General features: G+C 43.8%; 2 long non-coding RNA genes across 2 annotated transcripts; both read left to right on the top strand.

The window, feature by feature from the left end:
- The first annotated feature begins 501 nt into the window (after nucleotides 1–501).
- On the top strand, nucleotides 502–5,036 carry LOC308584159. Its single transcript, XR_014006557.1, has 3 exons — nucleotides 502–660; nucleotides 2,469–2,604; nucleotides 4,236–5,036. It is a non-coding gene; the product is annotated as an uncharacterized lncRNA (long non-coding RNA).
- Nucleotides 5,037–9,683: 4,647 nt separating this feature from the next.
- On the top strand, nucleotides 9,684–14,925 carry LOC308584158. The gene is made up of 3 exons (XR_014006556.1): nucleotides 9,684–9,843; nucleotides 11,890–12,019; nucleotides 14,728–14,925. It is a non-coding gene; the product is annotated as an uncharacterized lncRNA (long non-coding RNA).
- The last annotated feature ends 10,531 nt before the right edge of the window (nucleotides 14,926–25,456 follow it).

The following is a 25,456-nucleotide window of genomic DNA, read 5'->3' as shown; positions in this document are numbered from 1 at the left end:
TAAGAGGAAAGAAAGAGCTCCACATGAAAGAATAGGACAGCATCAGAAGGCATTGGAAGACACCCAAAATGCGACTGGGGTCCACTGCTTGCCTGTTTGTGCCGTAGAAACCAAAACAGCTCCAATTGGGGCTTGGTTAATTATGGAAAATATATGCAGCTCCCCATCAGGCAGCCTTTATTGCAAAACAGAAATCATAGAAATGGACTTTGGGGTTTAAGGAAATTGTGTTATGTTGGCTCAAGACCTGCATTGCTTAAAACCCACAACCCTTTAAGGGATTAGCTCACTCTCAGGTGGAAAATCTTACCTCGGTCACTTGGCTGTTTGCCACAGTTGAGAGCAGTAAAGGTGTTGTGTGGGTGCCAATGGAAGGACATTGCAATGTTTGTGTGTCACTGACCTCTGTGGTCAGAAAGGGCAATGGAGATTCTTTTGTACATAGTCAGATGTTCCCAAACTTCACCTTGTTCCGGAAATACTGTTTTGCAATTCTCCAAAAACCTTATATATATGGTCTCCTTTTTCATAAAGGACCTCATCTGGGCTTCAAATCATCTTCTCACTACACCGCCAAAGCGAGATAGCATCAAGCCTCAGCCATGAAGATCCTTTACCTTCTCTTTGCTGTCTTCTTAGTCTTCATCCAAATAATTCCAGGTAAGAGATGGGTGGATAATTCTGAGGTACAGAGTCCAACAGTAGGTTTAGAGGTGATTCTATAAACTGGGCAGCATGGAGTCATTCAGTTGTGAATTACACTGTATTTAATAAATGTTTTTTTCCATGTAAGTGTGCCTACAAAAGTAGAGAGCTACCACTCACTTCCTTGCAGCTGCAGGAACTGCAATCCTCAGATAAATTGGCTTACTGAGCCCATGTCAATCCAGCTTGTACAATGTTATTTATGCAACGGCTGTATATTTGCAAAGCTAAACAGGGTCCAGTATGGTTTCAAATTGGATTGGGGGGGGCTACATGTTGATATTCCTGCATTACAGAGGGTTAGGCGAGATGACAGTAAGAGTAGTTCTACAGTGGAACGGTCTTCCTCCGGAAGTTGTGGACTCTCCTTCTTTGGAGGTTTTAAGTAGAGGTTGGATGGCCATCTGTCCTAGATGCTTTAGCTCAGATTCCTGCATTTCAGGGGGTTGGACTGGATGACCCTTGTGGTCTCTATCCAACTCTACAATTCTTTGATTTTTATGGTCCATGAGGTCCATTCCAACTCTACAATTTGACGAATCACTGATTGTATGTAAGCAAACCCCCATAAAAGGATACAGTTGCTAGAGACTTCCCCCAACAAAGGGACCTCAGATGTCCCTTTTGACACCTTCCAAGGCCACCAGTCCACCCACTTCCATTATTATCATTATTAACTGAGGATATTTGTGAGTGCTTTCTTTGGTTGAAGAGGCTGCATTTGGTTGTGTGTGAGGTTAGCATGGTCCAGTGAAGGCATCAGACTGGCTACGCACAGGGATTCATTAGTGAGGTTGAAGGGCTGGGGACCTGTCCTGCTGTCCCCTTGAACTCCAGAGAAAGCAGGAAAGTGGTCCTAAGGCCTTGGCAAATTGCAGGTGTAATAATAAGCAGTGCTTCCAATGATTTACAGGGTCTTAACATATCAATTGAGCTCCCGTTGCTCAGTCCCAGCTCCTGCCAACCTAGCCATTTGAAAGCACACCAAAAAGTGCAAGTAGATAAATAGGTACCAATCTGGCAGTAAGGTAAATGGTGCTTCCATGCACTACTCTGGTTTCACCAGAAGCGGCTTGGTCATTCTGGCCACATGACCCGGAAAAACTGTCTGCGGACAAATGCCGGCTCCCTTGGCCTTTAAAGTGAGATGAGTGCCGCACCCCCAGAGTTGTCTGCGACTGGACTTAACTGCCAGAGGTCCTTTACCTTTACCTTTTTTTAACATATCAATAACATTAATGTCCTATATACTTACAGAGGTCACCCCCCCTGTGCATCCTTATTATTAGTATTAATAATAATAACAATATCTTGGGGGGGCACATAAAATCATGGAAAGGAAGAGTGGAATGAAGTATCCTGGCACAGGGCATGGCCTCCTTCTGGAATCTTGAGCAGGAGCCAACACACAATGCAACATTTTGTTGCAGGTCTCACTCAATTGGTAATTTATTAACAGCAGCTCTGAGGGCAGGGGAAACAACCTTTCTTCCTTTTAAGAGCATTAACAAGCCATGATTGCAATTAAAAAAGAAAGCAAGCAAAACAGGAACAGAAGTGCCTCCAGGACTAAAGTGGTTTGCACAGCTCAGGAGAGGGCAAGCTTCTTTCGCTGTGGAAGGACAAGGGTGTGAGACTAGGTATTGCAGACCAGTAGCATTCACAAAAAAAGTTTTCTGCTCTGCCCCCTGCATCTCCCCTACTCAGCTCCTACAAGCCAACTCAGGAGGTTCTTTCCCTTTCTCTTTTTTTTATTGTAATAGGAAGGGCTGGATATCCTGCAGATGATACCATGGAATGCAGGCTTGCACGAGGTTTCTGTAAATATGGACAATGCCCTCGTAGGACAGAACATACTGGGGGAACATGCCAAGACGGACGTCTACTGTGCTGCAAAAGGTAATGCAACTGTCACCAGGATGATGTTGGGCAGTGTGGTGGCAAGGTTAGCAGAGTTGAGGCATACAGCTGGGGGCATCAGATTGGCTCCACCAGTGTGCCTGGACGACCCCAACCTTTCCACTGCCGTGCCATCCCCTCCGGCTTTCCTGATCTGCAGCAGTGATCTTGCTGCCAGGGGCCGTACGCCTCCCCACATGGGTCTTAATACAATCATGTTTTCAATTGGAGCATTCCAACATTCTTTTCCTTCAATCCATCCATCCATCCATCCATCCATCCATCCATCCATAACTGTATCCTGCCTTTCTACCAATTTGTCACCAAATTGTGCTCAGGACAGCTAAAAGCAGTAAGAGAGAGAACAAAGCATACAAGGTAACCATGGAAAACATCATTACCTATCAATAAATCCAATAAAAACAACAGTCAAACAGAATGCAACATATTTATAAATGGTATAAGGTTGGATTATAAGGCTGAAGACATGCCTGAATAATAATAATAAAAATCCCTATCTCTATACAAACATCTCAAAGCACTTTTCTTGATTTAACATGGGGTACTACAGAGGTAGCCTATTACTGTCAAGTCAGCAGACATTTGATTATTTGCCACCATATGCTTGAATAGTTTGTGCTAAATAGCTTTAACTACCAAAAACATGGCCTTAAAAATCCGAGGATCGTGTGGCTCGACCTCTAATGCAGTACAAAGAGATTATGTCAGAACAGGAAATCCAGAAGATCAGAACATGCTTGGAGAATTCTCTGAATCACAGACGGTGCTTTTATTCAAGCTTAGCCGCAGCAAATGAGCACTGAATGGTAGAAATGTGAAGAATTGGTTGCTTTCCCCACATACACTTTCCCCTATGCTGCGTCCTCTTTTGGCTTGAGCTTTTCAAGAGTTGCATAATGTTGGATGCTGCTACTATTATGTCATGGTTCCTCTACTATTCTATGATTGTGTCTCCAGTCTGCTGCTGTAAAGGGTTGAAAACGTGGCTGTCTGACATATAAACCCCTTGTCACCAACTGTAATCTTTGCAAGTCATTGCCATTCAATTCCCACGTGAAAATGCTCCCTTTTATATACCTGCCAACCAAGTTTTCACTTCACACGTCTGAAAAAGTGGGCTAGAGTCTGTGAAGTCCATTATGCTGCAGTCAATTATAGCTAATCTCCAAGACTCCAGTTGTTTTTTTCCTGCAAGAGACTATAATGTCTACCCCTCTGCAAATTCCTAATTCTAGGAACTCATCAATAGAATCCTATTCATTTGTACCCAGAAGTACAAATGATGTCTGGACCAGGATGCCTGAAAAACTCCTTACTCCCATCGTCATTACCAATACGGACCACAATTGTGTGAGTCAATAATTAGATAAACTGTCTCAGTTAATATGAGATGAAGCATAACCATTACGTCACTGCCTCATTTATTTTGTCCCATAAGGAGAGATTAGAATCAAGACAGTTCCTAATTGTAACTTTATCAGTATATCATTGTCTTGGGTTAGAATGTACAACTGTAGAGTGTGGGAACTGTAGAGACTTGCCATTTAGGAGTGTATCAGACAAAGTATGACCAGAGTTGGGTATTAATTATCTGTTTTTGCTTTTGGTAGTCCTTGGAGTCAATGAGCCAAGTACAGACAATGCAAGACCTCTGATATTCTTCTCTGTCTACTTCTGAAATGGCTGAGATCAGCTTTGGAGTCAAGGGTGAAGAGCTGCTTATCTGAACTGCAAAGGATTTAAGTGCTGGAGAAAATCAACCCCTTCCTCGATTCACACAGTTCTGTACGTAACATTCTGGAAATGAAACAAATTCCCAATAGTTAATAAAAGGTTAAAAAAAAGGGATTTCTCTGCTGTGACATTGAAAACCAATGGTGTTGAAAGATGGATAAGGAAAATATTTTTTAATAATAATAATCTGTTTTTCTAGATTTATTAAAAGTTATGTATGAAATTGGGGAATATTTGTTATAAAAATACATAAAGTGAAATGGATTATCTATTGCCTTATGATATGCTTTATAACATGCATATTTTAAAAGTCTTCTCTTTCATGCACCTTTTGGTTTGGATTGGAGCAAGACTTCCAATCATGCTAGGGGAAGAACAATGGATTGTAATAGGTCTACTCGAAACATCACTAATTATGATTTTATGTCCTTACCTCCCAGTCCCTTTCTTTCTCTGGCACTCTTCAAGTACCATGTGGCATTGCCTTATATCCCATGTTAATTGTGATCCCTGTAGATCACCACAACCTCATATGGATCTTTGGACAGACACACTAGGGTAAAAAGTCTTTGGTTATTGTGAATTCAAACATGCAATATGGTGTGTGTTATTTGCACTGATTGATCATTCTGTGTTTTTTCTCCTGCAAAACCTTAATAAAAAAAGTTCATCTTCAACAGGACAATTTGAAGCATTTATTTTCTTTCTGTCTGTGGATCTACAAATAATGGCTTACTCTCTCTGTTTCTATTTCGAAATACTTATCCATCTCTTCCCCGTTGCCAGTTCTCTCTCTTCATAATACATAACTTATATGGATTGAAGGTGATTAACCTTTATTAGGCCAATGGCCACATTCATCCATGGCCAGCCCTCTGAGGCCCACATTTCAAAGAGAGCATGGCAAGAACTGCTGCTCTGAAGGCTGCCTTCCAAAAGAGTTTCTCAAGCAGTTATTTCTCTCTCTGCCCCCTTCACACACACACCCCTTCCAAGTGTCCCTATTTTCCAGGGACAGTCCCAGATTTACAGAAGCCATCCCAGAATGTCCCACTTTTCCTTAAGATTGTTGCATATTTAGCAGATTAATTGCGCTGCAAAAAGTGTGCTGGGGAGACCACACGTTCAGGAACCAATGAAGAAACGTAAAAATATCATTTGCTTGGCTTTGATTACAAAAAACAAAGTCTTCTTACATTAAATCTATAAGTATGACCCACCCATCAATCCATTCACCAGGGTACTGAGAGAGGTCCACGCTGCTCTTTATATACTATACCCAGTTGCTGACACAGCTTAATTAACACAACTTAACAACATCTGCTATACTGCTTCTCAGCTGTAAAACTAGGTCATGATATATACTCTGGCCTTTAAAGAGATACACATCTTGTGAAACAATAATGAACCTTAATATTTAAATAAACCATTCAACAAAGATGTCCCCATTTTCATTGCAATCTGAAATATTGGAGGGTATAGTAGGATGCCACTATTTTCATCAGTGACAGGTTGGAGGGTGTGGAGTTATGTGACCCACTGAACCAAGGAGACAAGAAATTAGATAACCTTTGGAAGACATATGAAAGCAGCCCTGTATAGGGAAGGTTTTACTATACAGTGGTACCTCTGAATGTGAATGGGATCCGTTCCGGAGCCCCATTCGCATCCTGGGCAGAATGCAACCTGCGTCTGTGCATCTGCGCATGCGTGGGTTGCGATTCGCCACTTCTGCGCATGACATCATTTTGAGCGTCTGTGTATGCGCGAGTGGCGAAACCTGGAAGTAACCCAATCCGTTACTTCTGTGTCGCCGTGAAACACAACCTGAAAACGCTCAGTCTGAAGCGACTTTAACCTGAGGTATGACTGTATGTTTTACTATATTTTTATATATGTTGGAAGCCACCCAGAGTGGCTGGGGCAACACAGTCAGATGGGCAGGGTATAAATAATGTATTATTATTAATAATAATAATAATAATAATAATAATAATAATAATAATAATAATAATAATAATAATAATAATATACCACCCTATGCCCCCAGGTCTCAGGGCGGTTTACAGAATAAGATCAAGATATAAAACCACAAAATACATACTAAAAATAAAAACAACAACCCAATAGCCTCCCTGCTCCCCGTACAAAAAAAATTAAATAAATAAAAAATCCACATTTTAAAAGGGCATAGTATGTAAATCAGATCAACCAAAGGCCTGGTTAAAAAGGAACATTTTCGCCTGGTGCCTAAAGGTATATAATGAAGGCACCAGGCAAACTTCCCTTCCAGAGATGGGGAGCCACTGCATAGAAGGCCCGTTCTCATCTTGCCACCCTCCGGACCTCTCAAGGAGGAGGCACACAAAGAAGGGCCTCAGAAGATGATCTCAGGGTCCAGGTAGGTTCATATGGAAAGAGGCAGTCCTTGAGGTATTGTGGTCCTGAGCCGTTTAAGGCTTCATAGGTCAAAACCAGCATCTTGAATCAGTCCTGGAAACTAATTGGTAGCCAGTGCAGTTGGACCAGAATCAGTGTAATATACGCAAACCATCTTCCTCTGGTGAGCAACTGGGCTGCTGAATTCTGCACCAGCTAAAATTTCTGAACCGTCTTCAGAGGCAGCCCTATGTATAACACATTACATTAATCTAACCTTGACATTACCAGAGCACAGACAACAGTAGTTAGGCTATCCCTGTCCAGATAGGGGCGTAGCTGGCCCACCAGTCAAAGCTGATGGAAGGCACTCTAAGCCACTGAGGCCAACTGAGCTTCAAGTGACAAGAAAGGATCCAGGAGTACCCCCAAGCTACAAAATTGCTCCTTCAGAAGAAGTATAACCCCATCAAGAGAAGGCCACCTCCCACCCATCTGGCCTACAGAACCCCCAGTAACAGTGCCTCAGTCATATCTGGATTGAGCTTCAGTTTGTTGGCTTTCATCCAGTCCATTACCAAGGCAAGACACTGGTCCAGCACTTCCACTGCCTCACCTGAAGATGTAAAGGAGAAATAGAGCTGAGTGTCATCAGCATACTGCTGACAAAGTACTCCAAACCTCTGGATAACCCTACCCAGCAGATTCATGTAGATGTTAAACAACATGGGGGATAGGATTGAGATCTACAAACCCCACATTGAAGGTTCCATAAGGCTGAAAACCACTCCCCCAGTAATACCCCCTGGGAACAACCATCCAAGTAGTACTGGAACCAATGCAAAGCAGTGCCACCCATGCCTAGTTTGGAGAGTCGCTCCAGCAGGACACCATGATTGATGGTATTGAAAGCCGCTGAAAGGTCAAGAACAATTAACAGGGACATGTTTCCCTTGTCTGTCTCTCAACAGAGGTCATCATATAGGCAGAACTGTAACTAGGTGATCTTGCACCCCTGGAAGAACTGTCCAGATTGTGCCCCCGAGCCATGGACAAATTAGCTCTTCTTTCTGCCTCTCCTCCAACCCCCCCCCTCCACCCATTCAATTCACCCTCTATTAAAAACCATTTCTTATGATGCAATAATCAATTTTTATATTAATGGACATATTTTTAGCTGATGTTGCACCACCCCCATCACCTGTGCCCCTGGCACGGGCCCACCTCACCACCCCCTAGCTACAGCCCTGCATACAGGTTGACCAAAGCGGTTTCTGTGCCAAAACCAGGCCTAAACCCTAATTGAATTGGATCCAGAAAACCAGATGATGATGATGATGATGGAACAAGACATCCCTATTTTGACTGGAGAAATGTTGAGGGGTATGGCCACACACATTTTGGGAGGGTCTTGGTGAGCAGGAATGTTTCTAAATTCATCCTGTACGTTAATAATGAAGGATACAGACACACTTCATCAAGGGAGGGCATTCCACAAATAGGATACAGGATGTACATATATGGACACAGCACCCCCCACAACATCTATCCCTTTTTCAAAGTGTCCTTTCTTCTCACCCCCCCTCACCACAACATTGAGCTAAAGACCCAGAAGTATTTGTGAACACTCTGTAACCTGGAGTTCTGCTGAACTCACTTCTCTCTCAATGTCACTGCTACTTATTAACATATTAAATGGTTGCAATACCTGGAAAAAACCCAGCATATTTTATCCCACCTCCCTTTCCCTCCAATCCCAGGTCTTTGGTAGAAACTGCCCACTACCAGTTCAGAACAAGCTATATGAGTTCTAATACATTTTGTGACTCCTTGCGTCAATAGTTAAATAACTCAGGACATGAGTAGATTTATTGAGGGCTACCATTAGGAATGCTGAATGAGAAAGGTAATCCCATTTGGGTCAGGCCCTTCTCCAGATTTTGCAATGCTGACCAATACACAAGAACTGTGCCCCAAAATATGTATTTTACATGAAAGTTGCGTACAAAAATGCATAGTTTATGGATGAACGAATTGAAAAACATTGAAAATTTTTAATCTGGTATAAAAACATGTGTGTTGCATGTAAAAAGTACATTTGAAATGCATGCAGTTTAAAATAAGGCCTTTCACGCACTATTTTAAAAAAATTAAATAAAATAAAATGCTAGAGTGCTGCATTTGGTTTTGTAAGCATTCGGCCTTCATGGGATAGCTTTAGAAATAGATGTGAAGGTAGGCCGTTCTCTAAGTCTCACCACCCTCTCAGGCAGGCTTGGTGGGAACACAGGAAAGGGCCATCTGAGTTGGTAGTCATTACCATATCTTGAGGAAGTAAGTGCCATAGGAACATTTTAAAAAAACAACAACCCTGCAATGGATAAGGCAAAATACCCAGGTATTCCTGCATCCTATTCCTCTAGTTGCCAACAACATCCCTATGAGATGCCATCAAGCAAGACAATAGGGCAGTAGCACTTTTCGGCTTGCATCCTATAGCAACTGCCATAAAGAAGAATATGGTCTCTGCCACTGGAGGTCATGTATAGTCATCATCAATAAGAATTAGAGCTCTACATCAGATCTGGCTGAATCCTGGACCCTGAACAGAACTGAATTGATTCTGATCAACCCAGAATTCAACTAGATTGCGTTCATAGGTTGGAGTGCCCTTCTTGTGAACGTCTGCTGAAAGCAGACAGTTGGAGGAGATGGACTTTGGTCTGAATCAGCAAGCCACCTCTGTTCTGCTCCAATCCGAAGTCCTTTGTGGAAACAGCCCACCAACAACTAGGGAATGGAAAAAAACACCATGTTGCGTAATTGTGACATTTTGGCCACCTTATGTATCCAAAGGGGGTGTGTATGTAGTTTTGTAATACGCTTGAATACCTCTTTAATTTGTAACTCTCAGTGGATTATTAACCCCCCTTTTCCTCTTGGGTCCCACACCAACTTCATAAATAGCCAGCTCCTCAGTTGCCAAATTCTACTTGACCCGACTTTCAGATTCCTGTCTCTAGCAAGGATTGCATTGAGCTTCAGCCATGAAGACCCTTTTCCTTATCTTTGCCATTGTTCTGATTTCATCCCAAGCTGTACCAGGTAAGAAGACCGATAGGGTCTCTATGAGAAATAGAGCTCAAAGCGAATTTGCTTGGTAGATGTCTGCTATTTATCAGCAGCCTTGGGAAGTGGCTGGTGTTTTGGTTTACAGAAGTGTTTGTGCATGTATGTGTCTTCCCAGTGAGAAGGGAATTTAAGGATGACCTCTGGCTCTGGACCTCTTTCTTCATTGTGAGAGGCCGATAGTGTCTTTGCAATGTACGCTTGTTTATAAATATACAAGCAGAGCATATTGAGAGCAAGGCAGCTTCTGAAGCTGATAGCACAACCACCAATCCTGAATTGAGTTCCCAAAGAAAATCCTTTTCTGTCACCAACCCACACTCAGCACTGCTAGAAGACAACTTGGTTAGCTAAATCAAGCCAGGTTCCCTACTCTGTGTTCAACTATTCTTCCCAAATTGATTGAAGGTACATAAGTAAAGGTAAAAGGACAGGGGTCCTGACCATTAGGTCTAGTCGTGACCGACTCTGGGGTTGCGGCACTCATCTCGCTTTATTGGCCAAGGGAGACGGCGTACAGCTTCCGGATCATGTGGCCAGCATGACTAAGCCGCTTCTGGTGAACCAGAGCAGCACACAGAAACGCCATTTATCTTCCCGCCGGAGTGGTACCTATTTATCTACTTGCACTTTGACGTGCTTTTGAACTGCTAGGTTGGCAGGAGCAGGGACCGAGCAATGGGAGCTCACCCCATCACGGGGATTTGAATCGCCAACCTTCTGATTGGCAAGTCCCAGGCTCTGTGGTTTAACCCACAGCACCACCCATGTTGGCAAGCAAAAAAGGGTTTTTTCTCGGGGGCGGGGGGATGGGGTCACAAAATTATAGGAACAGACCAGTTCTAATGATCAAAGCATTGGAACGATAAAAATGTGCCTGCCTCTAATAAAAGAGAGTGCATCTTTGTAAGTTGACACCAGTGACTTTTTAAACTAGTGAATCTATCACACGACTGACTTCTCATAGCAACTGGCATAGAATAAACCAATAACTTTATTATGGCATCTTTTCATGCAGGCATTGAGATGAGATTTGTCTGTTTGACTCCTGTTAGACTGTTTTATTGGCTGGAAATGTTAAATTGATGTGTTTTAAATGCAGCTTTATGGATGGTTGTTGACTATGTTAGATTTCACTTTTGGTATTTCCCAGCCTGAGTCAAGCACTATTTATGCCACATAACCTCTCGACAAATGACAGTCAATCAATCAATAAGGTGATGTTTGTTGTTTCCTAGGCTTGGAAATAGGTCTGAGGTGAGGATAGGAATGGAAGGAATGACTGCTGATGTCATAAAGACATTCATATCTTGCTAAAGCTGGGGAAAGGGGTACCTTTATGTAGTTTGCCCCTTCCAGCTACACAATTGTATAGGAAGTGGTATTTGGGAGACTCTTGGGGGAAAGGCTACAGTTTCACCAAGCACAGACGTTATCTTTCCAGAAGAAACTCTCCAACTTGTGCCAAAAACAAAACAAAACAAAAATCAGGAGGTGGACATGTCCAAAAGCAAGGGTGGAGGAACCCATCCTCTAGAGAACCACAAAGGGAGACTTCCTACCACCCATGTTGGTTTTTGTACCAATAGCTCTGTTCCTTTGATGTAATACAGTAGCTTCCTTCAGATTGACTCGGGGGAAAACCTGACTTTTCCTTCTTCTTTTTCTGGAAAAACTCCATTCATTTCAAAGGTGATTTTGCTATAATATGCTCAGCTCTATTGGGAAACATTCGATGCACGTAATTTTACCCCTTTCCCCTTTTATGGTGGGGGTTTTTTGGAGGAGGGGGGCAATAAATGATCACCAGTGTTTTTTTGTTTTTCTCCTGAGACAAACAGGGACATGTTTGCTTCTGCACGGTTCTAACAGATCTTGCTTTTCTCGGTTGACATTTCAGTTTATTATGCAAACCCGTTTATTGCAGCAGGGAATTGGGCTCAGTCCATAGGCTGCCTTGTTTTTCCTTTTTCATCATGAGCAGTTCTCACGGATGGAATCTTTTTGGTTTGTGATATACAGGGGATGCCCAGGCGCCTGAGGATACAATTGCATGTGGCCGCGGTGGTGGTGGCTGTCAAGTTGGGGCTTGCAGACCCGGTTTCCAGAATGTGGGGACCTGCAAAGGAGGAACCATGTCCTGCTGCAGATGGTAAGTGAAGCCCCTGTATATGACATTTTTGCTGAGTTAGAGTAGCCAAAAAGAGAAGGCACCAGAAAGGAGGGCATAGATATGAATGAAAAATTATGTGTACAGATGCAAACTTAGAAATAATAGACTAGCATTTAAACAGACACACAACACATCTCGCCATTGTGGGGAAGACTATGGCTAGGGGAGGCGCCTTCTCAGTCTGCTGTTCAAAAGCTAAGCTGCTGTAGATGAGCAACTTCAAGGTCCTCACTGCTCTCCATTCTTATGGGCTTGTGGGCTTGGACCAGAAAGCCCTCCGGAGAAAGGACTTATTCAAACAGAGCAGAGGTGGGGAGACTTCAGACCTTGGGGTTGAATGTGGCAGCCCCAAGCCTCATTATATGGACTTTGGACCAAGTCTTGGACCAAGACTGTATGGACTTTGGACCACGTCTTGGACCAAGCCCCCATCCCAGGCCACACGTCTTACCACCCCTCCTCAAGTGCTTCTGCCTGGCTGAAATCTGGCCTTGAACTGTAGTACAGTGGTACCTCAGGTTACAGATGCTTCAGGTTACAGACTCCACTAACCCAGAAATAATAAGAACTTTACTTCAGAATGAGAACAGGAATCGCGCAGTGGCGGTACAGTGGCAGCAGGAGGCCCCATTAGTGGTACCTCAGGTTAAGAACAGTTTTAGGTTAAGAACAGACCTCCGGAACGAATTAAGTTCTTAACCAGAGGTACCACTGTATGTCTGTTTCTTGCCTCAATGGAGAATGGAAAGATGTGTGTGCACAGGAACCTCTGGTTTGTGTGTAGCTGGGATGTACACATACATATAGTGCAAAGGTGGGATACACATCCATATCTCCATCCACTTTTGTTTCTGGCTCTGCCCACCAGTGGCATGTTATCCCTAGAATGTTTCCAATGAAGGCATGAGGTCTTTGGGCAGAAAGATATTGTCTGCCCTTGAAACAGACTCTTCTGACAGCACTTCCAATGGATAATTGTCATCTGTGGTCCTGCACAGTTTTAGCTTAAGCAACATGTAAGAAAGTATTGCTGAGAATGTCCCTAGGGTTTGAGGTGTGGCATGATCATTTAAATAAAGTTGGACAAGGGTCCCCCCCCCCATATTTCCTGTGCCAGGGGTGAGGAGCCACTGGCCCATGGGCCTGATGACTCCTCTGGGGTTTGCCCATGCAACCTTCCCTTCCTCTTCCCTTCTATACCTTCCAAAATGTTGAATGGAGGATCCTCAACACTATGTTCCAGGGCCATATTTCCGTGTGAGTGACGTGACCTGCATGGAATACCCTCCCGTCAGATGTCAAGGAAATAAGCAACTACAGTGGTACCTTGGTTCTCAAACTTAATCCATTGTGGAAGTCTGTTCCTCAACCAAAGCGTTCCAAAACCAAGACTTTTGAAAACAACCCCTAAAACAGCAATTTAACATTGAATTTTACTATCTAATGAGACCATTGATCCATAAAATGAAAGCAATAAACAATGTACTGCATTTTAAAATAAATAAATCAGTATTGTAGATGATAAAAATCAAAATTATTATTATTATTTTTTAACCTGCATTGATGATAGTCACTGTTTCGATGGGGGTTTTTTTATCCATTTTCACAGTCACACAATCTATCAATCAATCTGTAATGAGTGTGGGGTTGCTCGTGCGTAAGTTACCGCCACTCCTGGCTGTGTTGCCTTGTTAAACCTTTCTGTCTGGACAGCCCTTCACTTCGTGGCTGCCTCAGTCGCTAGCAGAATCCGTCAGTGGGCGTTTCTTCAACCTTTTCCAACATAAAAGTTGTTTGACGCCAAGTCTCCTCCTACTCTCCCTGCACGGAAGTCTTCTGCGCAGGGAGGGCGTGGGTAGCGGAGGACCCGTGCTCTCCCCGCTGGTGTCCAGTGAAGAGTCCTGGAGCCCTCTCGCCGATTCCCCCATCTGCCCCCCTTTATCCCTGGTGTTGCGCTTATTTGCTTCCCCATCTGCTGAGCTGCTTCTCTCCCTGCTGGGCCCTTCTCCAGCATCATTTGAGAGCCTTCCCTCCGCCTCTAGCTCCGATGTCAGTTCCCTGACACAATCAATCAATCAATCATCAGTAGCTGAACTGGGTTCCACACAGTAAAAAAAAAAAAAAAAAAATTAACCGAAAAAGTATCAAAAACAAAATAGCAAAATAAATAGCAAAAACAAAAAGCACCACACTTAATCTGCTCCGGAAGTCCGTTTGACTTCCAAAATGTTCAAAAACCAAAGCACAGCTTCTGATTGGTGCAGGTGCCCCAGAAAAAATAGTCGACAGCTGCATCGGATATTCGGCTTCCGAAAATCTTTCAAAAACCAGAACACTTACTTCTGGGTTTTTGGTGTTTGAGAACCAAGGCGTTTGAGAACCAAGGTACCACTGTATCTGACTTTTAGAAGACATCTGAAGGCAGCCCTGTTTAGGGAAGTTTTTAATGTTTGACGTTTTATTGTGTTTTTAATATTCTGTTGGGAGCCACCCAGAGTGGCTGGGGAAATCCAGTCAGATGGGCGGGGTATAATTTTATTATTATTATTATTATTATTATTATTAATGCTTCTAATTCCAACCCCATTTACTTCAACAAGGCTTGTATGGCTAAAGTTGCTGGTGATTTGTGCTCCCTTTCTAAACTTTCTAAGCTTTCTAAACTTGACTTTCTTCTCTTTCCACAGGCCTCGCCCAGGAGCATAAGTTATCCGGCAAGATTTGAGTAGCACAAATGCCTCTGAAGGTTCCCAATCCTGGTACCTGGAGTGTTCACATGGAGTGCAAACCTTGGGAAAACCAGGGAATTTAATCTTAAAAAACACACAGCTGGCATTGCTAGTTAGGCTACAATGGCTTCCCTGTGCAATAAAGGTGAATAATACCTTTCTGCTCCTTGTTTCTGTTTTTAATCACTTAAAACACACTCATTATTTTGCCTGACGAATCTGGGATTGAGCATGTTCCACTTGGCTGGGCACAGTCTGGCCAAAGTTCAATTTACATTTCAAATTTTGCATTCCTCATTATTCCAAGCTGCTTCAAGACCTTCGCAGTCAAAAGTGGGAGATGATTTTTAAAATAAATGAATAAATTTTTAAAAAGAGAGAGCATTTCCTATGCCTTGTTGATTTCACTGGGAGGGACTTGAGCATGTAATTAATCATCATATGGAAAGCCCTTTATCCCTGATCAAGCTAAGGGGGGGGGGGGAGAGAGAGAGAGAGAGAGAGAGAGAGAGAGAGAGAGAGAGAGAGAGAGAGAGAGAGAGAGAGAGACTGTATATGGATAAAGGACTGAAGCCCTCAGAAGTAGGATTTCCTGATAGATGTTTACTGGTCCAAGGTCAGGCTGTGAGCTTCATGGATTTGAACCCTGGTCTCCCAAGTGCTGGTCCAGCACCATTAACTGCTACAGTGTGATTTTTCTCACTGGGAATGGTAAAACTTAGAGTCCTAGTTCTTTTTCCAGTGGAGTGAAAAAAATGCTCTACTGGGGCTCTGGAGTGCCCACACTGCTCCTGTTACAGTAAGAGAGGAGGAAGAAAATTGCAGCATAGGAGATGAGATTGGCAACTTATTTCATCATTGTTCAAACTGGATCTGTGCAAGAGTTGAATATCAGGTTGAATATTGGGGTGTATGAGCAATCCATCATGCCGAGATACAGAGATCCCCTTTTGGCTTACAGTAGCCTGCAGCGATTATTGATTTATTTATGTATGACATGACTCTCTTCTGCCTTGGTTCATCACTGGAAATGTTTTGATGCTAGGATATGCTTTAAGAGGGTAAAGGTAAAGGACCCCTGACAATAAAGTCCAGTCGCAGACGACTCTGGAGTTGCAGCGCTCATCTTGCTTTACTGGCCAAGGGAGCCGGTGTTTGTCCACAGACAGTTTTTCTGGGTGATGTGGCCAGCATGACTAAGCCGCTTCTGGCGAAACCAGAGCAGCACATGGAAACACCGTTTGCCTTCCCACCAGAGCGGTACCTATTTATCTACTTGCACTGGTGTGCTTTCGAACTGCTAGGTTGGCAGGAGCAGGGACCGAGCAACGGGAGCTCACCCCGTTGCGGGGATTCGAACCGCCGACCTTCTGATTGGCAAGCCCAAGAGGCTCAGTGGTTTAAATCACAGCACCAGGCATGTCCCAGGATATGCTTTAGAAATAGGTAAAAAGAAAGGATGTGGTGGGACCTACAAGGAAAAGGAAGTTCACAGAGGGGGAAGGGGCAATATTTTATTAGGTCATTTGCTGCATCTTTCTCCCTAAAACAAATTGAATACTGAAGGGTATGCAACACTTGCAGAAAGCCCCCTCAATGGGACTATCAATACTATATATATACCGGTATATATAGTATATATACTATATACTATATATATATATGCAGGTTTTGGTGTTTTCGGGTATCTTCCCGTGTAAGAGTTGGGGTGTCTAGGCGACGTTTCGACGAGGTCTCACTCGTCATCTTCAGGCTGGTGCTTTCGGCTTCTTGTTACTAGAACAGAGCAGGATCTCAGTGTTTGAGTTCCTATAAATACTGTTGAGGGGGTGTGGTGTATAGCCTCCAACGTTCTGGGCAGAGAGGAAGTTCCCAGGTTATTGTGCCTTTTCTTCTTTTGTTCATTAATTACTTGAGGGATATCTTGAGTGATTTCTTGAGTGATATTCTGAGTACCACTTAGGAGGGTCATTAGGTGTGGATTAGTTGCTAAAGCTTTCGTGTCTTGACCTCTTGAGCTTGTGAAGAGTTTTTCTGAGTTTTTCTGAGAAGAGTTTTTCTGAGAAGATGGCTGTACTGCACTTAGTTGTGCTCTGGCTTGGCTTCGTGTATAGGGGCGAGCTGTGGTTTTGTGCCCTGTGCCAGCCAGATCTGTGTAGGGATTGCAGGGGGGTGCAGCATCCGGAGGTGCCACTATGGTTTGGCTACTGGATGGTATCTGTAATTTATCTGTGGAGAGGGTCTGGGTTTGGGTCTGGTGTGGTTGATTGGAGATGGCGTTCTGTGTGCCTCTGGTTCTGGTGTCGGTTTTTGTGGGGAGGGCTAATTTCCAGATGTCTGGCAGGCGGGACGTGTCGTCACGCTTGTTCATGTTGTGAGGGTGTTTCTCTATCTCGATGGCTTCCATGATTATTCTCTTGTGGTGATGTTCCATGTTAAAGAGCAAAAACCGACACCAGAACCAGAGGCACACAGAACGCCATCTCCAATCAACCACACCAGACCCAAACCCAGACCCTCTCCACAGATAAATTACAGATACCATCCAGTAGCCAAACCATAGTGGCACCTCCGGATGCTGCACCCCCCTGCAATCCCTACACAGATCTGGCTGGCACAGGGCACAAAACCACAGCTCGCCCCTATACACGAAGCCAAGCCAGAGCACAACTAAGTGCAGTACAGCCATCTTCTCAGAAAAACTCTTCTCAGAAAAACTCAGAAAAACTCTTCACAAGCTCAAGAGGTCAAGACACGAAAGCTTTAGCAACTAATCCACACCTAATGACCCTCCTAAGTGGTACTCAGAATATCACTCAAGAAATCACTCAAGATATCCCTCAAGTAATTAATGAACAAAAGAAGAAAAGGCACAATAACCTGGGAACTTCCTCTCTGCCCAGAACGTTGGAGGCTATACACCACACCCCCTCAACAGTATTTATAGGAACTCAAACACTGAGATCCTGCTCTGTTCTAGTAACAAGAAGCCGAAAGCACCAGCCTGAAGATGACGAGTGAGACCTCGTCGAAACGTCGCCTAGACACCCCAACTCTTACACGGGAAGATACCCGAAAACACCAAAACCTGCATTCCTGTACCCGTGAAAATCTACGAAAGCATATATATATATATATATATATATATATATATATATATATATATATATATATATATGCAGGTTTTGGTGTCTTTGGGTGTCTTCCCGTGTAAGAGTTGGGGTGTCTAGGCGACGTTTCGACGAGGTCTCACTCGTCATCTTCAGGCTGGTGCTTTCGGCTTCTTGTTCCTGCTCTGTTCCAGTAACAAGAATCCGAAAGCACCAGCCTGAAGATGACGAGTGAGACCTCGTCGAAACGTCGCCTAGACACCCCAACTCTTACACGGGAAGACACCCGAAGACACCAAAACCTGCATTCCTGTACCCGTGAAAATCTACGAAAGCATATATATATATATATATATATATATATATATATATATATATATATATATATAGGGGGGGACAGGGGTGGGATGTTTGGATCAGGAAAACAGAGCACCAACTCAGCGACTACGAATTGTATTCAGTTTCCCCCATGTTCTGCATAGATGTATCGGAATGAATGGATATGGCCAGACAAACAAAGAATGGGAACAAAAGAAGAACAAGAAGTCAGATAGCGTTTACTCAACTTTGTTTAATTGTATTACATGTGGGATTTAAAAAGAACATGGATAAAAAATCTCAGCCCCCCCCCCCAATTTTTTTTTTGAAAGATACTTAAAGGGGGGGGGATTAATCATCATTATCACCATCTTTTATTTATATCCTGCCTTCCCTGGCCGAAGTCGGGCTCAGGGCGGCTAACACTGGTATAAAATCAAACGATAATTAAATTACCTTCTAAAAACAGGTCAAAATCAAATTAAAGTCTAATTAGATGGCTTTCTACGGGGTTGGTTAATTATAGCTGCGACATTTGTCTTCAGCCTCCTCACGCATTCTTATCTGAAAAGAAATGACAAACAAATGTTTAAAAAGGATTTTAAGAAATTGTTTTAAATTTGCTTTGACACATTTGACTATGAGGGTATTAAAAACTCCAGATTTCATTGGAAGAAGGATTCTGGTTTTGACTCATTGTGTTTGCTGCCTTCATTGGCAATGCCTAGTCTAGGATTGCCAACCAGGTCTGGGAAAGGTATATCTTGCTCCTGATCCTGTCTTCTTGAGGTACTTCCCCTACAAACAGTAGCCTCCATGTTTGCTACCTTTTCTGGGAGTGTTTGTTTTAGAAGCCAGACTTTGGTCTTCTTTGCCTTGCACATGACTGAGGCCTCATCTACTATATACTCCCAGCAGTACCAGATTTACGTATAAATTAAACAAGCTATAGATTACGGCCCCACTCTCTTGGGGGGCCCAAAGAAATTAAAGGAAAAAATACATATTTTGTTATGTGCAAATGGCTTTACATAGCTATTAGGTCCATAAATTAAAGGTAAAGGGACCCCTGACCATTAGGTCCAGTTGTGGCCGACTCTGGGGTTGCAGCGCTCATCTCGCTTTATTGGCCAAGGGAGCCGGCGTACAGCTTCTGGGTCATGTGGCCAGCATGACTAAGCCACTTCTGGCGAACCAGAGCAGCGCACGGAAACACTGTTTACCTTCCCGCTGGAGCGGTACCTATTTATCTACTTGCACTTTGACGTGCTTTCGAACTGCTAGGTTGACAGGAGCAGGGACCAAGCAACGGGAGTTCACCCCGTCATGGGGATTCGAACCGCCAACCTTCTGATCAGCAAGCCCTAGGCTCTGTGATTTAACCCACAGCGCCACCCGCATCCCTTAGGTCCATAAATTACCATATAGCATATATTCAACAACAAAAAACCAGTGACAATTTGTTGTTGACAAAGGACAGCCGGATATATAAAGGGCCCCATTACCTTCAGTGGCTTAGGGCCTCATCAAACCCAAATCCAGCCCTGGCTTCCAGGGAGAGAGTTTGCCAGTGTGACTTCCTCATCTGTGCTGAATTCACCCCTCATCACTTCTTATTCCTTCTGTGCTTGCTCCTTTGATTGTATGTATGTTGTGTGTTTGTTGAATCTTTATTAGGCTTACTGGCTAATTCCTGAGTCTTCTTTAAGGTGTGTTGGCAATGGGCTCATTTATTTTGCTTCCAACATTGTAAAAAAAGACCCACACTCATTCACTGTGCCATAAGACTCCATTTTGTCAGGGCTTCTTGAAGTTAACACAGTAACTTCAGGAAGCCCTGGCTGGGATAGAGTTTTACACACAAAGTGCAAAATGTCTTCTGTTAAAGTAAAATAATAATAATTAAAAGAGCTCCTGGCCAGCCCCCAGTGTAATGAACACATGTTTCCATCCATCCATCCACCTTCTGAAGGAGGCAGAAAATAAACATTTTCCAGGGAGCAATCTTCATGATGGCAGCAGGATTCAGTAGGGCAATAATTCTGGTGCTGCAGCTCCCAGCCAATAGCACATGACTAGATAGCTCAGTTGAAGAGTTTGGATTTGATACCCCACTTTATCACTACCCTAAGGAGTCTCAAAGCAGCTAACGTTCTCCTTTCCCTTCCTCCCCCACAACAAACACTCTGTGAGGTGAGTGGGGCTGAGGGACTTCAAAGAAGTGTGACTAGCCCAAGGTCACCCAGCAGCTGCATGTGGAGGAGCGGGGAAGCGAACCCTGTTCACCAGATTACGAGTCTACTGCTCTTAACCACTACACCACACTGGCTTGGTTAGAGCATGGTGTGGATAACTCTAAGGCTGCAGATTTCATCAGCTGTATATTCCTGCATTACAGAGGGTTGGACTAGATGATCCTTGGGGTCCCTCCCAACTTGCTTCTTTGCTTCTATCACTTTGGGAGCATATCTGTGATATTCCTCTTGCCCGAAAATTTCAGGGTCTAGAGGTGTGTGACCTCAGGTCTTGGAACTATGAGGCGCAGGTAGGTGGGAAAAAAGTCTTGGTAAATATGATATGTCTGCCATCTCCATATTGGTCCTGTCTGGTATCTAATGCTCACCATTTTACAGCAATCTTCAAAAGAACATTTTCCATGAATACTTTCACATTCGCAGCGAAGGCGGCCTTTCTCTTGGCATAGCGCTCCTCCGTGTGCACAATCATGGTGGCCAGTGAATCCTGCATATATGAAAATGATAGAAATATCAAGAGCCCAAACCAGTTCAAGATGCTGTTCAGTGAGCAAGTATGAGAAAGTGCAGAAGATCCATCCCTCCCCACATGCAAATAAAAAAAGATTTTGTGTAGGTTAAAGGGGTAATAATTACTTGGAAAGATCTGCAGGGTTTGGAACTGTAACCGGTGACGGGCTTTCATATTCAGAAGGTGAGCCTTAGCATCTAGAGCAAAAGTAGGATTGAGGCCTTACATGGCCTTCTATCTGACCCTCTGTGTCATCAGCCTCAAGGAATTGTCATGGGCACACACAGTCAGATCAAGAGAGGAGGTGGAAGAGCTCATCAAATTAGACCTCAGCAACATGAGGGAGGTGCCCAGGGTGGACGGGGAGGTGACGGCAGGATCCAAAGAGATCTTGGAACCAGGGGAGGAGAGTGGTTGGTGAGAAAATGTATAACCTGATCCCTGGGAAGGGCTGAGCAGGTTGTTGGAGTAGTACATTTCTTCTAAATGTTCTAGTCAACTTGTTGCAATGCTACCTCTGGCACCTACTCCTGTGGAGGAGACACCAGATGACAGGACTGATGCTGAGCTGATGCTGATGACTCCCCTTTCTCCTAGGTCAAGGAGATCGCAGAACACTCAGGCCCAATGCACTCAAGGAGTGCCCATTTGGTTGCCTGCATGAAGGACTCCTCATGCAGTTTGTGCTGAAGACTATGGTCATCCCTCTTCTCAGAGGGAAGGGACAGGGGCATGCCACTCATTGGTTCAATGTCTCAACTTGAGACATTCCTCATTACCTGCTGTGCCTTTGAACCCTTGCCTTCCTTATGTAACCTGACTGGAACATTTTGACAGAAACAGAAACCCAAGTTGGAGTTCTTTGTCAAGTAGCTAGGGTCAGGGCACATCCTAGGCCATCTTGAATCCTCTTTCTATCTTCTGCTCTATTAGCTACCCTTCCATCTGAAAATTTGATAAGCATCCCCTCAATTCCTTCATCCAAATTGTTCATAAAGATATTGAACTACACCTGGTCTAGGACAAAACCCTGTGGCATCCACTTGTAATTCCCAGGATGATGAGGAACCATTGGTGAGCACTCTCTGAATTCTGTCAGTCAACAAATCCACCTAACAGTATAATCATTTAGCCCGCATTTTACAAGCTTTTAGCACTATGACAATAGACATTGGACCAGGCTACTGAGCAGATAAGGGTCTCCCTCAGTTCCCAAAGTGTTCAGCAAATACTTCTGCAAAGCTTTTCATAACTGGGTATGAGGAAGACCAGAAGCTGGAGGTGACCCAAAGTCATAACAGTCTAGCAGCTGTTCTGCATGGAGTAGGATTTTTTATTATGAATAAAAAAATGAATAAAACATACCTAGATCTGCATAAAGCATCAAGAAAAGGACAACAAAGGGGAGCAAAGAAATCTTCATCATGGTTGAAAATTTCCAGTGGAAGTTCTGTATCTCATGGAACATGAGATGCCATTGCAGGCAGGGATGGTCCCTCAATTTATATTCTACCCTGGGTACTCAAGTGTGCGAAGCCAAGGAAGTTTAGGAATTGTTCATTGCATCTCTTGGTTTAATCAACCTTTCCAAAGGAGAGGTTCTATCAAGGGTTATCAGCAGTGCCAGCTATTAAGAATGGTCAGCCGTGACCGCCAAGTGGAGACAACATGTACAAAGGGAAATATGTCCCTGCTGGGGTCAGCCATGGGGAAAGAACACATCTTCCTTACAATCCCCTGAAACTTAATTATTTTATTCACTATTACATTTCAATCCCATGTTTTCTTGAAGGACCTCAAGGTGCATGGTTATCCCCCATCCTCATTTTATCCACACAATAATGCTAGGAAGTAGGATAGTCTTAGAGAAGTTCACTGGTCTGAGGTCATGCAGTTAGCTTCCATGGCTGAGCAGGTATTCAGACCTTGGTTTTTTCGTAGTTCACTGGGCCAGAAAGGTTGTCTACCCCAGTCTTTGCATGGGGACTTGAAGACTGGTATGAAGCTACTTTCAGCTCTAGAAGCCAGCAAGTTTCAGCAGTGAGAAGCAGTTGGAGGAGGAATTTAAGGCCTTCCCTCTCAGTATGCATTGTGAGTTTAGCTGTTTATCTTAGTGGGGCTAAGCAGTGATTATTTTGTCCTTTCCGTGACTGGCCTACAGAGGGTTCTTCTTGGCCTAACCCACTTTATGGCTGGGTAGGGACAGATGGCAATGGGTGATGGATACTTTGGTTTAGTTGGAGGAGGAATTTAAGGCCTTCCCTCTCAGTATGCATTGTGAGTTTAGCTGTTTATCTTAGCGGGGCTAAGCAGTGATTATTTTGTCCTTTCCGTGACTGGCCTACAGAGGGTTCTTCTTGGCCTAACCCACTTTATGGCTGGGTAGGGACAGATGGCAATGGGTGATGGATACTTTGGTTTAGTGGTTGGTTCAATTGACTTTGGTCACAGGGCACACATGTATGGTGGGAAAGGCAAGAGGTTGGAACAGATAGTAAGTACCCTAAGACATGTTTGAGGTGAACAGGGATCCCAGAGACTCATGGGTCAAGATGCAGATCACTTTTGAAGTTAACCTATGCCACTTGGGGTTTTAAGGCCCTGAAGAGGCATGAATCAGGAATAGGTAAAGGTAAAAGGTAAAGGACCCCTGGATGGTTAAGTCCAATCAAAGGCGACTATGGGATTGTGGCGCTCATCTCGCTTTCAGGCCAAGGGATCCTGTGTTTGTCCACAGACAGCTTTCTGGGTTATGTGGCCAGCATGACTAAACCGCTTCTGGCGCAACGGGACACTGATGGAAACCAGAGAGCACGGAAACGCCGTTGACCTTCCCACCACAGCAGTACCCATTTATCTACTGGAACTGGTGTGCTTTTGAACTGCTAGGTTGGCAGAAGCTGGGACAATGCAACAGGAGCTCACTCCATCATGGGGATTTGAACTACCAACCTTCTGATCAGCAAGCCCAAGAGGCTCAGTAGTTTGACCACCTTGCCACCTGTGTCCTACATGAATCAGGAATACCTCCATCCTCACCTTAAGGGTGTGGCAGGGGGAAGAGTTGGATTTCTAGGCCAATGTTACTCCCTGCATTGTAGACTGAGGAGCCGGACAGAGTTTGGGGATATTTCCCCACACATAGTTTTACTTCCATGTTCTTGTGTTATATAATTAAGTGGTCCAAGTTTTACCACATGTTTGTTTTCTGCTTCATTATTTTCCATCTCAAAAAACAAAAAAATCAAACCCCACTTCTGACTAGGTATGAGAGAGGAAATCGTTCAGAGAGCACAGCTTCCTTAAAATTCACACTTCTCTGAATTTGGCTGTGCAATTGTCCAACCAAACAAGGTGTACAAAAAAAAGGATATGCTAGAGAATTGTGTGCACAAAAATAAATTTATTGGTGAAAATAGCTTACACAAATGTATTATGGGTATTGATGGGGGGGATGTGTATAGTATGGGAAAGGCACAGACAATTTGTACAAATTTCAACATGAGTTTCTTTAATACACCACACACACACACACACACACACACACACACACTGATGTGCAAATAGGGCCAGTGGAACTTAAATAAGGAAACAATGAGAAATGGAAAGAAACAAAAGTTTATGGATTCATCCACCCATAAATCTGGTACAAGTCATTTATTTTGTTCCTGGAAAGGAACCAACTTTGGTTACCTGTAGATTGTGCCTGAATGGTATATGTCTTCCCAGGCATGGTCGTTTCATTTGCACATTGTGATACTAAAACCAGTGGGTTGCATCCAAGCTGCTCATGCTATCAGCACAAGGATTTCTGCTTGCCCCTCTGTCCATGCACCCCTGAAATAGATTTCAGGATACCATGGAATGCACACAGGGAGAGGAGATGGGGAAAAGTTCTACTAGGCAAAGCATAAACCCTTTTATGGATGGGATGAGTTACTTGGATACCAACCAAAGCATGAACCAATTTTCACTCTTGCAAGTGCATGTGACGTTAAAACATTTCTGTGCAGTTAGCATTTACTGAATGGGGAAGAACCACCTCAAGCAGACATTTTGCATTGAAATGGCGAGTGGGTTTGAAGTGAGATCAGCCTCTTCTTGGACCTTTTCTAGCTTTACCTCGGAACAATTGTTCTCTGCAAGGGAAAACATGCGTGTTCAGTATACAGCTTAGGATACTGCCATCTCAGAGTTGAGACACATGCCCTATTCATGCATTCAAAATAATATTGTGTTAGTTAGGTAAAGGTAAAGGGACCCCTGACCATTAGGTCCAGTTGTGACCGACTCTGGGGTTGCGGCACTCATCTCGCTTTATGGGCCGAGGGAGCTGGCGTACAGCTTCCAGGTCATGTGGCCAGCATGACTAAGCTGCTTCTGGCAAACCAGAGCAGCGTACGGAAATGCCGTTTACCTTCCCGCTGGAGCGGTACCTATTTATCTACTTGACTTTGACATGCTTTCGAACTGCTAAGTTGGCAGGAGCAGGG

Source organism: Podarcis bocagei (assembly GCF_964188305.1).
Source record: "Podarcis bocagei genome assembly, chromosome: 3".
NCBI lineage: Eukaryota > Metazoa > Chordata > Lepidosauria > Squamata > Lacertidae > Podarcis > Podarcis bocagei.
The sequence above is the reverse complement of the archived record's forward strand: the minus strand, read 5'-3'. Positions and strand labels throughout refer to the sequence as shown.